This window comes from Chiloscyllium punctatum, unplaced genomic scaffold (assembly GCF_047496795.1).
Source record: "Chiloscyllium punctatum isolate Juve2018m unplaced genomic scaffold, sChiPun1.3 scaffold_185, whole genome shotgun sequence".
Classification (NCBI taxonomy): domain Eukaryota; kingdom Metazoa; phylum Chordata; class Chondrichthyes; order Orectolobiformes; family Hemiscylliidae; genus Chiloscyllium; species Chiloscyllium punctatum.
Window position 1 is genome coordinate 512210 of NW_027309919.1, and position 14581 is coordinate 526790.

The window sequence follows — 14581 nt, forward strand, 5'->3', positions numbered from 1 at the left end:
GTGTGTTACATTGACAGAGTGGGGGTCAGTCTGCTCTTCCCAGGGTGTGTTACATTGACAGAGTGTGGTCAGTCTGCTCTTCCCAGGGCGTGTCACATTGACAGAGTGGGGTCAGTCTGCTCTTTTATGGGTGGGTTACATTGACAGAATGAATTCAGTCTGCTCTTCCCTGCGTGTGTTACATTGACAGAGTGGGGTCAGTCTGCTCTTCCCTGGGTGTGTTACATTGACAGAGTGAGGTCAGTCTGCTCTTCCCTGGGTTTGTTACATTGACAGAGTGGGGTCAGTCTTCTCTTCCCTGGGTGTGTTACATTGACAGATTGGGGTCAGTACTGCTCTTCCCTGAGTGTGTTACATTGACAGAGTGGGGTCAGTCTGTTCTTTTTTGGGTGTGTTAAATTGACAGTGTTGGGTCAGTCTGCTCTTCCCTGGGTGTGTTAAATTGACAGAGTGGGGTCAGTCTGCAGTTCACTGTGTGAGTAATTTTGCAGAAGAGGACAGTCTGCTCTTCCCTGGGTTTGTTACATTGACAGAGTTTGGTCAGTCTGCTCTTCCCTGGGTGTGTTACATTGACAGAGTGGTGTCAGTCTGTTCTTCCCTTGGTGTGTTACATTGACAGAGTGGTATCTGTCTGCTCTTCCCTGGGTGTGTTACATTGACAGAGTGGGGTCAGTCTCTTCTCCCATTGTGTGTTACATTGACAGAGTGCGGTCAGTCTGCTCTTCCCTGGGTGTGTTACAATGACAGAGTGGGGTCAGTCTGTTCGTCCCTGGGTTTGTTACATTGACAGAGTGGGTTCAGTCTGCTCTTACCTGGGTGTGTTACATTGACAGAGTGGGGTCAGTCTGTTCTCCCAGGGTTTGTTACATTGACAGAGTGGGGGTCAGTCTGCTCTTCCCTTGCTGTGTTACAATGACAGAGTGGGGTCAGTGTGCACTTCCCAGTGTGTGTTACATTGACAGAGTGGGGGTCAGTCTGCTCTTCCCAGGGTGTGTTACATTGACAGAGTGTGGTCAGTCTGCTCTTCCCAGGGCGTGTCACATTGACAGAGTGGGGTCAGTCTGCTCTTTTATGGGTGGGTTACATTGACAGAATGAATTCAGTCTGCTCTTCCCTGCGTGTGTTACATTGACAGAGTGGGGTCAGTCTGCTCTTCCCTGGGTGTGTTACATTGACAGAGTGAGGTCAGTCTGCTCTTCCCTGGGTTTGTTACATTGACAGAGTGGGGTCAGTCTTCTCTTCCCTGGGTGTGTTACATTGACAGATTGGGGTCAGTACTACTCTTCCCTGAGTGTGTTACATTGACAGAGTGGGGTCAGTCTGTTCTTCCTTGGGTGTGTTAAATTGACAGTGTTGGGTCAGTCTGCTCTTCCCTGGGTGTGTTAAATTGACAGAGTGGGGTCAGTCTGTTCTTCCCTTGGTGTGTTACATTGACAGAGTGGTATCTGTCTGCTCTTCCCTGGGTGTGTTACATTGACAGAGTGGTTTCAGTCGGTTCTCCCATTGTGTGTTACATTGACAGAGTGGGGTCAGTCTGCTCTTCCCTGGGTGTGTTACAATGACAGAGTGGGGTCAGTGTGCACATCACTGGGTGGGTTACATTGACAGAGTGGGGTAAGTCTGCAGTTCACTGTGTGAGTAATTTTGCAGAAGAGGACATTCTGCTCTTCTCTGGGTGGGTTACATTGACAGAGTGAGGTTAGTCTGCTCTTCCCTGGGTTTGTTACATTGACAGAGTTTGGTCAGTCTGCTCTTCCCTGGGTGTGTTACATTGACAGAGTTGGGTCAGTGTGCTCTTCCAGGGCGTGTCACTTTGACAGAGTGGGGTCAGTCTGCTCTTCCCTGGGTGTGTTACATTGACAGAGTGAGGTTAGTCTGCTCTTCCCAGGACGTGTCACATTGACAGAGTGGGGTCAGTCTGCTCTTTTATGGGTGGGTTACATTGACAGAGTGGGGTCAGTCTGCTCTTCCCTGGGTGTGTTACATTGGCAGAGTGAGGTCAGTCTGCTCTTCCCTGGGTTTGTTACATTGACATAGTGGGGTCAGTCTGTACTGCACAGGGTGTGTTACATTGACAGAGTGGGGTCAGTCTGCTCTTCCCTGGGTGTGTTACATTGACAGAGTGGGGTCAGTCTGCACTTCCCTGGGTGTGTTACATTGACAGAGTGTGGTCAGTCTACTCTTCCCTGGGTGTGTTACATTGACAGAGTGGTGTAAGACTGCAGTTGACTGTGTGAGTAATTTTGCAGAAGCGGTCATTCTGCTCTTCTCTGGCTGGGTTACATTGACAGAGTAAGGTCAGTCTGCTCTTCCCTGGGTTTGTTAAATTGACAGAGTAAGGTCAGTCTGCTCTTCCCTGGGTGTGTTACATTGACAGAGTTGGGTCAGTCTGCTTTTCCCTGGGTGTGTTACATTGACAGAGTTGGGTAAGACTGCAGTTGACTGTGTGAGTAATTTTGCAGAAGCGGTCATTCTGCTCTTCTCTGGGTGGGTTACATTGACAGAGTGAGGTCAGTCTGCTCTTCCCTGGGTGTGTTACAGTGACAGGGAGGGTTCAGTCTGCTCCTCCCTGGTTGTGTTACATTGACAGAGTGAGTTCAGTCTGCTCTTCCCTGGGTGTGTTACATTGACAGAGTGTGGTCAGTCTACTCTTCCCTGGGTGTGTTACATTGACAGAGTGGTGTAAGACTGCAGTTGACTGTGTGAGTAATTTTGCAGAAGCGGTCATTCTGCTCTTCTCTGGCTGGGTTACATTGACAGAGTAAGGTCAGTCTGCTCTTCCCTGGGTTTGTTAAATTGACAGAGTAAGGTCAGTCTGCTCTTCCCTTGCTGTGTTACAATGACAGAGTGGGGTCAGTGTGCACTTCCCAGTGTGTGTTACATTGACAGAGTGGGGGTCAGTCTGCTCTTCCCAGGGTGTGTTACATTGACAGAGTGTGGTCAGTCTGCTCTTCCCAGGGCGTGTCACATTGACAGAGTGGGGTCAGTCTGCTCTTTTATGGGTGGGTTACATTGACAGAATGAATTCAGTCTGCTCTTCCCTGCGTGTGTTACATTGACAGAGTGGGGTCAGTCTGCTCTTCCCTGGGTGTGTTACATTGACAGAGTGAGGTCAGTCTGCTCTTCCCTGGGTTTGTTACATTGACAGAGTGGGGTCAGTCTTCTCTTCCCTGGGTGTGTTACATTGACAGATTGGGGTCAGTACTGCTCTTCCCTGAGTGTGTTACATTGACAGAGTGGGGTCAGTCTGTTCTTCCTTGGGTGTGTTAAATTGACAGTGTTGGGTCAGTCTGCTCTTCCCTGGGTGTGTTAAATTGACAGAGTGGGGTCAGTCTGTTCTTCCCTTGGTGTGTTACATTGACAGAGTGGTATCTGTCTGCTCTTCCCTGGGTGTGTTACATTGACAGAGTGGTTTCAGTCGGTTCTCCCATTGTGTGTTACATTGACAGAGTGGGGTCAGTCTGCTCTTCCCTGGGTGTGTTACAATGACAGAGTGGGGTCAGTGTGCACATCACTGGGTGGGTTACATTGACAGAGTGGGGTAAGTCTGCAGTTCACTGTGTGAGTAATTTTGCAGAAGAGGACATTCTGCTCTTCTCTGGGTGGGTTACATTGACAGAGTGAGGTTAGTCTGCTCTTCCCTGGGTTTGTTACATTGACAGAGTTTGGTCAGTCTGCTCTTCCCTGGGTGTGTTACATTGACAGAGTTGGGTCAGTGTGCTCTTCCAGGGCGTGTCACTTTGACAGAGTGGGGTCAGTCTGCTCTTCCCTGGGTGTGTTACATTGACAGAGTGAGGTTAGTCTGCTCTTCCCAGGACGTGTCACATTGACAGAGTGGGGTCAGTCTGCTCTTTTATGGGTGGGTTACATTGACAGAGTGGGGTCAGTCTGCTCTTCCCTGGGTGTGTTACATTGGCAGAGTGAGGTCAGTCTGCTCTTCCCTGGGTTTGTTACATTGACATAGTGGGGTCAGTCTGTACTGCACAGGGTGTGTTACATTGACAGAGTGGGGTCAGTCTGCTCTTCCCTGGGTGTGTTACATTGACAGAGTGGGGTCAGTCTGCACTTCCCTGGGTGTGTTACATTGACAGAGTGTGGTCAGTCTACTCTTCCCTGGGTGTGTTACATTGACAGAGTGGTGTAAAATTGCAGTTGACTGTGTGAGTAATTTTGCAGAAGCGGTCATTCTGCTCTTCTCTGGCTGGGTTACATTGACAGAGTAAGGTCAGTCTGCTCTTCCCTGGGTTTGTTAAATTGACAGAGTAAGGTCAGTCTGCTCTTCCCTGGGTGTGTTACATTGACAGAGTTGGGTCAGTCTGCTTTTCCCTGGGTGTGTTACATTGACAGAGTTGGGTAAGACTGCAGTTGACTGTGTGAGTAATTTTGCAGAAGCGGTCATTCTGCTCTTCTCTGGGTGGGTTACATTGACAGAGTGAGGTCAGTCTGCTCTTCCCTGGGTGTGTTACAGTGACAGGGTGGGTTCAGTCTGCTCCTCCCTGGTTGTGTTACATTGACAGAGTGAGTTCAGTCTGCTCTTCCCTGGGTGTGTTACATTGACAGAGTGGGGTCAGTCTGCTCTTCCCTGGGTGTGTTACATTGACAGAGTGAGGTCAGTCTGCTCTTCCCTGGGTTTGTTACATTGACAGATTGGGGTCAGTCTTCTCTTCCCTGGGTGAGTTACATTGACAGATTGGGGTCAGTCTGCTCATCCCTGAGTGTGTTACATTGACAGAGTGGGGTCAGTCTGTTCTTCCTTGGGTGTGTTAAATTGACAGTGTTGGGTCAGTCTGCTCTTCCCTGGGTGTGTTACATTGACAGAGTGGCGTCAGTCTGTTCTTCCCTGGGGGTTTTACAGTGACAGGGTGGTGTCAGTCTGCTCTCCCCTGGGTGTGTTAAATTGACAGAGTGGGGTCAGTCTGCTCTTCGCTGAGTGTGTTACATTGACAGAGTGGTGTCAGTCTGTTCTTCCTTGGGTGTGTTAAATTGACAGTGTTGGGTCAGTCTGCTCTTCCCTGGGTGTGTTACATTGACAGAGTGGCGTCAGTCTGTTCTTCCCTGGGAGTGTTACAGTGACAGGGTGGTGTCAGTCTGCTCTCCCCTGGGTATGTTACATTGACAGAGTGGTGTCAGTCTGCTCTTCCCTGGGTGTGTTAAATTGACAGAGTGGGGTCAGTCTGTTCTTCCCTTGGTGTGTTACATTGACAGAGTGGTATCTGTCTGCTCTTCGCTGAGTGTGTTACATTGACAGAGTGGGGTCAGTCTGTTCTTCCTTGGGTGTGTTAAATTGACAGTGTTGGGTCAGTCTGCTCTTCCCTGGGTGTGTTACATTGACAGAGTGGCGTCAGTCTGTTCTTCCCTGGGAGTGTTACAGTGACAGGGTGGTGTCAGTCTGCTCTCCCCTGGGTATGTTACATTCACAGAGTGGGGTCAGTCTGCTCTTCCCTGGGTGTGTTAAATTGACAGAGTGGGGTCAGTCTGTTCTTCCCTTGGTGTGTTACATTGACAGAGTGGTATCTGTCTGCTCTTCCCTGGGTGTGTTCCATTGACAGAGTGGGGTCAGTCTGTTCTCCCATTGTGTGTTACATTGACAGAGTGCGGTCAGTCTGCTCTTCCCAGGGTGTGTTACAATGACAGAGTGGGGTCAGTGTGCACATCACTGGGTGGGTTACATTGACAGAGTGGGGTAAGTCTGCAGTTCACTGTGTGAGTAATTTTGCAGAAGAGGACATTCTGCTCTTCTCTGGGTGGGTTACATTGACAGAGTGAGGTCAGAATGCTCTTCCCTGGGTTTGTTACATTGACAGAGTTTGGTCAGTCTGCTCTTCCCTGTGTGTGTTACATTGACAGAGTTGGGTCAGTGTGCTCTTCCCAGGGCGTGTCACATTGACAGAGTGGTGTCAGTCTGCTCTTTTATGGGTGTGTTACATTGACAGAGTGAGTTCAGTCTGCTCTTCCCAGGGCGTGTCACATTGACAGAGTGGGGTCAGTCTGCTCTTTTATGGGTCGGTTACATTGACAGAGTGGGGTCAGTCTGCTCTGCCCTGGGTGTGTAACATTGGCAGAGTGAGGTCAGTCTGCTCTTCCCTGGGTTTGTTACATTGACACAGTGGAGTCAGTCTGCTCTTCCCTGGGTGTGTTACATTGAGAGATTGGGGTTAGTCTGCTCTTCCCCAAGTTTGTCACATTGACAGAGTGGGGTCAGTCTGCACTTCCCTGGTTGTGTTACGTTGACAGAGTGAGGTCAGCCTGCTCTTCCCTGGGTTTGTTACATTTACAGAGTATGGTCAGTCTACTCTTCCCTGGGTGTGTTACATTGACAGAGTGGGGTAAGACTGCAGTTGACTGTGTGAGTAATTTTGCAGAAGCGGTCATTCTGCTCTTCTCTGGGTGGGTTACATTGACAGAGTGAGGTCAGTCTGCTCTTCCATGGGTGTGTTACAGTGACAGGGTGGGTTCAGTCTGCTCCTCCCTGGTTGTGTTACATTGACAGAGTGAGTTCAGTCTGCTCTTCCCTGGGTGTGTTACATTGACAGAGTGGGGTCAGTCTGCTCTTCCCTGGGTGTGATACACTGACAGAGTGAGGTCAGTCTGCTCTTCCCTGGGTGTGTTACATTGACAGAGTGGGGTCAGTCTGCTCTTCCCTGGGTGTGTTACATTGACAGAGTGAGGTCAGTCTGCTCTTCCCTGGGTTTGTTACATTGACAGATTGGGGTCAGTCTTCTCTTTCCTGAGTGTGTTACATTGACAGAGTGGGGTCAGTCTGTTCTTCCTTGGGTGTGTTAAATTGACAGTGTTGGGTCAGTCTGCTCTTCCCTGGGTGTGTTACATTGACAGAGTGGCGTCAGTCTGTTCTTCCCTGGGAGTTTTACAGTGACAGGGTGGTGTCAGTCTGCTCTCCCCTGGGTGTGTTACATTTACAGAGTGGGGTCAGTCTGCTCTTCCCTGGGTGTGTTAAATTGACAGAGTGGGGTCAGTCTGTTCTTCCCTTGGTGTGTTACATTGACAGAGTGGTATCTGTCTGCTCTTCCCTGGGTGTGTTACATTGACAGAGTGGGGTCAGTCTGTTCTCCCATTGTGTGTTACATTGACAGAGTGGGGTCAGTCTGCTCTTCCCTGGGTGTGTTACAATGACAGAGTGGGGTCAATGTGCACTTCACTGGGTGGGTTACATTGACAGAGTGTAGACGTCTGCAGTTCACTGTGAGTAACTTTGCAGAAGAGGTCATTCTGCTCTTCTCTGGGTGGGTTACATTGACAGAGTGAGGTCAGTCTGCTCTTCCCTGGGTTTGTTACATTGACAGAGTTTGGTCAGTCTGCTCTTCCCTGGGTGTGTTACATTGACAGAGTTGGGTCAGTGTGCTCTTCCCAGGGCGTGTCACATTGACAGAGTGGGGACAGTCTGCTCTTTTATGGGTGGGTTACATTGACAGAGTGGGGTCAGTCTGCTCTTCCCTGAGTGTGTTACATTGACAGAGTGGGGTCAGTCTGATCTTCCCTGGTTGTGTTACATTGACAGAGTGAGTTCAGTCTGCTCTTCCCTGGGTGTGTTACATTGACAGAGTGAGGTCAGTCTGCTCTTCCCAGGGCGTGTCACATTGACAGAGTGGGGTCAATCTGCTCTTCCCTGGGTGGGTAACATTGACAGAGTGTGGTCAGTCTGCTCTTCCCAGGGCGTGTCACATTGACAGAGTGGGGCCAGTCTGCTCTTTTATGGGTGGGTTACATTGACAGAGTGGGGTAAGTCTGCTAATCCCTGGGTGTGTTACATTGACAGAGTGGGGTCAGTCTGCTCTTTCCTGGGTGGGTTACATTGACAGATTGGGGTCAGTCTGTTCTTCCCTGGGTGTGTTATATTGACAGAGTGGGGTCAGTCTGCCCTTCCCTGTGTGTGTTACATTGACAGAGTGGTGGTCAGTCTGCTCTTCCCTGGGTTTGTTACTTTGATAGGGTGGGGTCAGTGTGCACTTCCCTGGGTGTGTTACATTGACAGAGTGGGGTCAGTCTGCTCTTCCCTGGGTGTGTTACATTGACAGAGTGGGGTCAGCCTGCTCTTCCCTGTGTGTGTTACATTGACAGATTGGAGTCAGTCTGCACTTCCCTGGGTGTGTTACTTTGACAGAGTGGGGTCAGTCTGCTCTTCCCTGTGTGTGTTACATTGACAGAGTCGGGTCAGTCTGCACTTCCCTGTGTGTGTTACATTGACAGAGTGGTATCTGTCTGCTCTTCCCTGGGTGTGTTACATTGACAGAGTGGTTTCAGTCTGTTCTCCCATTGTGTGTTACATTGACAGAGTGGGGTCAGTCTGCTCTTCCCTGGGTGTGTTACAATGACAGAGTGGGGTCAGTGTGCACATCACTGGGTGGGTTACATTGACAGAGTGGGGTAAGTCTGCAGTTCACTGTGTGAGTAATTTTGCAGAAGAGGACATTCTGCTCTTCTCTGGGTGGGTTACATTGACAGAGTGAGGTTAGTCTGCTCTTCCCTGGGTTTGTTACATTGACAGAGTTTGGTCAGTCTGCTCTTCCCTGGGTGTGTTACATTGACAGAGTTGGGTCAGTGTGCTCTTCCAGGGCGTGTCACTTTGACAGAGTGGGGTCAGTCTGCTCTTCCCTGGGTGTGTTACATTGACAGAGTGAGGTTAGTCTGCTCTTCCCAGGGCGTGTCACATTGACAGAGTGGGGTCAGTCTGCTCTTTTATGGGTGGGTTACATTGACAGAGTGGGGTCAGTCTGCTCTTCCCTGGGTGTGTTACATTGGCAGAGTGAGGTCAGTCTGCTCTTCCCTGGGTTTGTTACATTGACATAGTGGGGTCAGTCTGTACTGCACAGGGTGTGTTACATTGACAGAGTGGGGTCAGTCTGCTCTTCCCTGGGTGTGTTACATTGACAGAGTGGGGTCAGTCTGCACTTCCCTGGGTGTGTTACATTGACAGAGTGTGGTCAGTCTACTCTTCCCTGGGTGTGTTACATTGACAGAGTGGGGTAAGACTGCAGTTGACTGTGTGAGTAATTTTGCAGAAGCGGTCATTCTGCTCTTCTCTGGCTGGGTTACATTGACAGAGTAAGGTCAGTCTGCTCTTCCCTGGGTTTGTTAAATTGACAGAGTAAGGTCAGTCTGCTCTTCCCTGGGTGTGTTACATTGACAGAGTTGGGTCAGTCTGCTTTTCCCTGGGTGTGTTACATTGACAGAGTTGGGTAAGACTGCAGTTGACTGTGTGAGTAATTTTGCAGAAGCGGTCATTCTGCTCTTCTCTGGGTGGGTTACATTGACAGAGTGAGGTCAGTCTGCTCTTCCCTGGGTGTGTTACAGTGACAGGGTGGGTTCAGTCTGCTCCTCCCTGGTTGTGTTACATTGACAGAGTGAGTTCAGTCTGCTCTTCCCTGGGTGTGTTACATTGACAGAGTGGGGTCAGTCTGCTCTTCCCTGGGTGTGTTACATTGACAGAGTGAGGTCAGTCTGCTCTTCCCTGGGTTTGTTACATTGACAGATTGGGGTCAGTCTTCTCTTCCCTGGGTGAGTTACATTGACAGATTGGGGTCAGTCTGCTCATCCCTGAGTGTGTTACATTGACAGAGTGGGGTCAGTCTGTTCTTCCTTGGGTGTGTTAAATTGACAGTGTTGGGTCAGTCTGCTCTTCCCTGGGTGTGTTACATTGACAGAGTGGCGTCAGTCTGTTCTTCCCTGGGGGTTTTACAGTGACAGGGTGGTGTCAGTCTGCTCTCCCCTGGGTGTGTTAAATTGACAGAGTGGGGTCAGTCTGCTCTTCCCTGGGTGTGTTACATTGACAGAGTGGGGTCAGTCTGCTCTTCGCTGAGTGTGTTACATTGACAGAGTGGGGTCAGTCTGTTCTTCCTTGGGTGTATTAAATTGACAGTGTTGGGTCAGTCTGCTCTTCCCTGGGTGTGTTACATTGACAGAGTGGCGTCAGTCTGTTCTTCCCTGGGAGTGTTACAGTGACAGGGTGGTGTCAGTCTGCTCTCCCCTGGGTATGTTACATTGACAGAGTGGGGTCAGTCTGCTCTTCCCTGGGTGTGTTAAATTGACAGAGTGGGGTCAGTCTGTTCTTCCCTTGGTGTGTTACATTGACAGAGTGGTATCTGTCTGCTCTTCCCTGGGTGTGTTCCATTGACAGAGTGGGGTCAGTCTGTTCTCCCATTGTGTGTTACATTGACAGAGTGCGGTCAGTCTGCTCTTCCCTGGGTGTGTTACAATGACAGAGTGGGGTCAGTGTGCACATCACTGGGTGGGTTACATTGACAGAGTGGGGTAAGTCTGCAGTTCACTGTGTGCGTAATTTTGCAGAAGAGGACATTCTGCTCTTCTCTGGGTGGGTTACATTGACAGAGTGAGGTCAGAATGCTCTTACCTGGGTTTGTTACATTCACAGAGTTTGGTCAGTCTGCTCTTCCCTGTGTGTGTTACATTGACAGAGTTGGGTCAGTGTGCTCTTCCCAGGGCGTGTCACATTGACAGAGTGGGGTCAGTCTGCTCTTTTATGGGTGTGTTACATTGACAGAGTGAGTTCAGTCTGCTCTTCCCAGGGCGTGTCACATTGACAGAGTGGGGTCAGTCTGCTCTTTTATGGGTCGGTTACATTGACAGAGTGGGGTCAGTCTGCTCTGCCCTGGGTGTGTAACATTGGCAGAGTGAGGTCAGTCTGCTCTTCCCTGGGTTTGTTACATTGACACAGTGGAGTCAGTCTGCTCTTCCCTGGGTGTGTTACATTGAGAGATTGGGGTTAGTCTGCTCTTCCCCAAGTTTGTCACATTGACAGAGTGGGGTCAGTCTGCACTTCCCTGGTTGTGTTACATTGACAGAGTGAGGTCAGCCTGCTCTTCCCTGGGTTTGTTACATTTACAGAGTATGGTCAGTCTACTCTTCCCTGGGTGTGTTACATTGACAGAGTGGGGTAAGACTGCAGTTGACTGTGTGAGTAATTTTGCAGAAGCGGTCATTCAGCTCTTCTCTGGGTGGGTTACATTGACAGAGTGAGGTCAGTCTGCTCTTCCATGGGTGTGTTACAGTGACAGGGTGGGTTCAGTCTGCTCCTCCCTGGTTGTGTTACATTGACAGAGTGAGTTCAGTCTGCTCTTCCCTGGGTGTGTTACATTGACAGAGTGGGGTCAGTCTGCTCTTCCCTGGGTGTGATACACTGACAGAGTGAGGTCAGTCTGCTCTTCCCTGGGTGTGTTACATTGACAGAGTGGGGTCAGTCTGCTCTTCCCTGGGTGTGTTACATTGACAGAGTGAGGTCAGTCTGCTCTTCCCTGGGTTTGTTACATTGACAGATTGGGGTCAGTCTTCTCTTTCCTGAGTGCGTTACATTGACAGAGTGGGGTCAGTCTGTTCTTCCTTGGGTGTGTTAAATTGACAGTGTTGGGTCAGTCTGCTCTTCCCTGGGTGTGTTACATTGACAGAGTGGCGTCAGTCTGTTCTTCCTTGGGTGTGTTAAATTGACAGTGTTGGGTCATTCTGCTCTTCTCTGGGTGGGTTACATTGACAGAGTGAGGTCAGTCTGCTCTTCCCTGGGTTTGTTACATTGACAGAGTTTGGTCAGTCTGCTCTTCCCTGGGTGTGTTACATTGACAGAGTTGGGTCAGTGTGCTCTTCCCAGGGCGTGTCACATTGACAGAGTGGGGACAGTCTGCTCTTTTATGGGTGGGTTACATTGACAGAGTGGGGTCAGTCTGCTCTTCCCTGAGTGTGTTACATTGACAGAGTGGGGTCAGTCTGATCTTCCCTGGTTGTGTTACATTGACAGAGTGAGTTCAGTCTACTCTTCCCTGGGTGTGTTACATTGACAGAGTGAGGTCAGTCTGCTCTTCCCAGGGCGTGTCACATTGACAGAGTGGGGTCAATCTGCTCTTTCCTGGGTGGGTAACATTGACAGAGTGTGGTCAGTCTGCTCTTCCCAGGGCGTGTCACATTGACAGAGTGGGGCCAGTCTGCTCTTTTATGGGTGGGTTACATTGACAGAGTGGGGTAAGTCTGCTAATCCCTGGGTGTGTTACATTGACAGAGTGGGGTCAGTCTGCTCTTTCCTGGGTGGGTTACATTGACAGATTGGGGTCAGTCTGTTCTTCCCTGGGTGTGTTATATTGACAGAGTGGGGTCAGTCTGCCCTTCCCTGGGTGTGTTACATTGACAGAGTGGTGGTCAGTCTGCTCTTCCCTGGGTTTGTTACTTTGATAGGGTGGGGTCAGTGTGCACTTCCCTGGGTGTGTTACATTGACAGAGTGGGGTCAGTCTGCTCTTCCCTGGGTGTGTTACATTGACAGAGTGGGGTCAGCCTGCTCTTCCCTGTGTGTGTTACATTGACAGATTGGAGTCAGTCTGCACTTCCCTGGGTGTGTTACTTTGACAGAGTGGGGTCAGTCTGCTCTTCCCTGTGTGTGTTACATTGACAGAGTCGGGTCAGTCTGCACTTCCCTGTGTGTGTTACATTGACAGAGTGAGGTCAGTCTGCTCTTCCATGGGTGTGTTACAGTGACAGGGTGGGTTCAGTCTTCTCCTCCCTGGTTGTGTTACATTGACAGAGTGAGTTCAGTCTGCTCTTCCCTGGGTGTGTTACATTGACAGAGTTGGGTAAGTCTGCAGTTCACTGTGTGAGTAATTTTGCAGAAGAGGACATTCTGCTCTTCTCTGGGTGGGTTACATTGACAGAGTGAGGTTAGTCTGCTCTTCCCTGGGTTTGTTACATTGACAGAGTTTGGTCAGTCTGCTCTTCCCTGGGTGTGTTACATTGACAGAGTTGGGTCAGTGTGCTCTTCCAGGGCGTGTCACTTTGACAGAGTGGGGTCAGTCTGCTCTTCCCTGGGTGTGTTACATTGACAGAGTGAGGTTAGTCTGCTCTTCCCAGGGCGTGTCACATTGACAGAGTGGGGTCAGTCTGCTCTTTTATGGGTGGGTTACATTGACAGAGTGGGGTCAGTCTGCTCTTCCCTGGGTGTGTTACATTGGCAGAGTGAGGTCAGTCTGCTCTTCCCTGGGTTTGTTACATTGACATAGTGGGGTCAGTCTGTACTGCACAGGGTGTGTTACATTGACAGAGTGGGGTCAGTCTGCTCTTCCCTGGGTGTGTTACATTGACAGAGTGGGGTCAGTCTGCACTTCCCTGGGTGTGTTACATTGACAGAGTGTGGTCAGTCTACTCTTCCCTGGGTGTGTTACATTGACAGAGTGGGGTAAGACTGCAGTTGACTGTGTGAGTAATTTTGCAGAAGCGGTCATTCTGCTCTTCTCTGGCTGGGTTACATTGACAGAGTAAGGTCAGTCTGCTCTTCCCTGGGTTTGTTAAATTGACAGAGTAAGGTCAGTCTGCTCTTCCCTGGGTGTGTTACATTGACAGAGTTGGGTCAGTCTGCTTTTCCCTGGGTGTGTTACATTGACAGAGTTGGGTAAGACTGCAGTTGACTGTGTGAGTAATTTTGCAGAAGCGGTCATTCTGCTCTTCTCTGGGTGGGTTACATTGACAGAGTGAGGTCAGTCTGCTCTTCCCTGGGTGTGTTACAGTGACAGGGTGGGTTCAGTCTGCTCCTCCCTGGTTGTGTTACATTGACAGAGTGAGTTCAGTCTGCTCTTCCCTGGGTGTGTTACATTGACAGAGTGGGGTCAGTCTGCTCTTCCCTGGGTGTGTTACATTGACAGAGTGAGGTCAGTCTGCTCTTCCCTGGGTTTGTTACATTGACAGATTGGGGTCAGTCTTCTCTTCCCTGGGTGAGTTACATTGACAGATTGGGGTCAGTCTGCTCATCCCTGAGTGTGTTACATTGACAGAGTGGGGTCAGTCTGTTCTTCCTTGGGTGTGTTAAATTGACAGTGTTGGGTCAGTCTGCTCTTCCCTGGGTGTGTTACATTGACAGAGTGGCGTCAGTCTGTTCTTCCCTGGGGGTTTTACAGTGACAGGGTGGTGTCAGTCTGCTCTCCCCTGGGTGTGTTAAATTGACAGAGTGGGGTCAGTCTGCTCTTCCCTGGGTGTGTTACATTGACAGAGTGGGGTCAGTCTGCTCTTCGCTGAGTGTGTTACATTGACAGAGTGGGGTCAGTCTGTTCTTCCTTGGGTGTATTAAATTGACAGTGTTGGGTCAGTCTGCTCTTCCCTGGGTGTGTTACATTGACAGAGTGGCGTCAGTCTGTTCTTCCCTGGGAGTGTTACAGTGACAGGGTGGTGTCAGTCTGCTCTCCCCTGGGTATGTTACATTGACAGAGTGGGGTCAGTCTGCTCTTCCCTGGGTGTGTTAAATTGACAGAGTGGGGTCAGTCTGTTCTTCCCTTGGTGTGTTACATTGACAGAGTGGTATCTGTCTGCTCTTCCCTGGGTGTGTTCCATTGACAGAGTGGGGTCAGTCTGTTCTCCCATTGTGTGTTACATTGACAGAGTGCGGTCAGTCTGCTCTTCCCTGGGTGTGTTACAATGACAGAGTGGGGTCAGTGTGCACATCACTGGGTGGGTTACATTGACAGAGTGGGGTAAGTCTGCAGTTCACTGTGTGCGTAATTTTGCAGAAGAGGACATTCTGCTCTTCTCTGGGTGGGTTACATTGACAGAGTGAGGTCAGAATGCTCTTACCTGGGTTTGTTA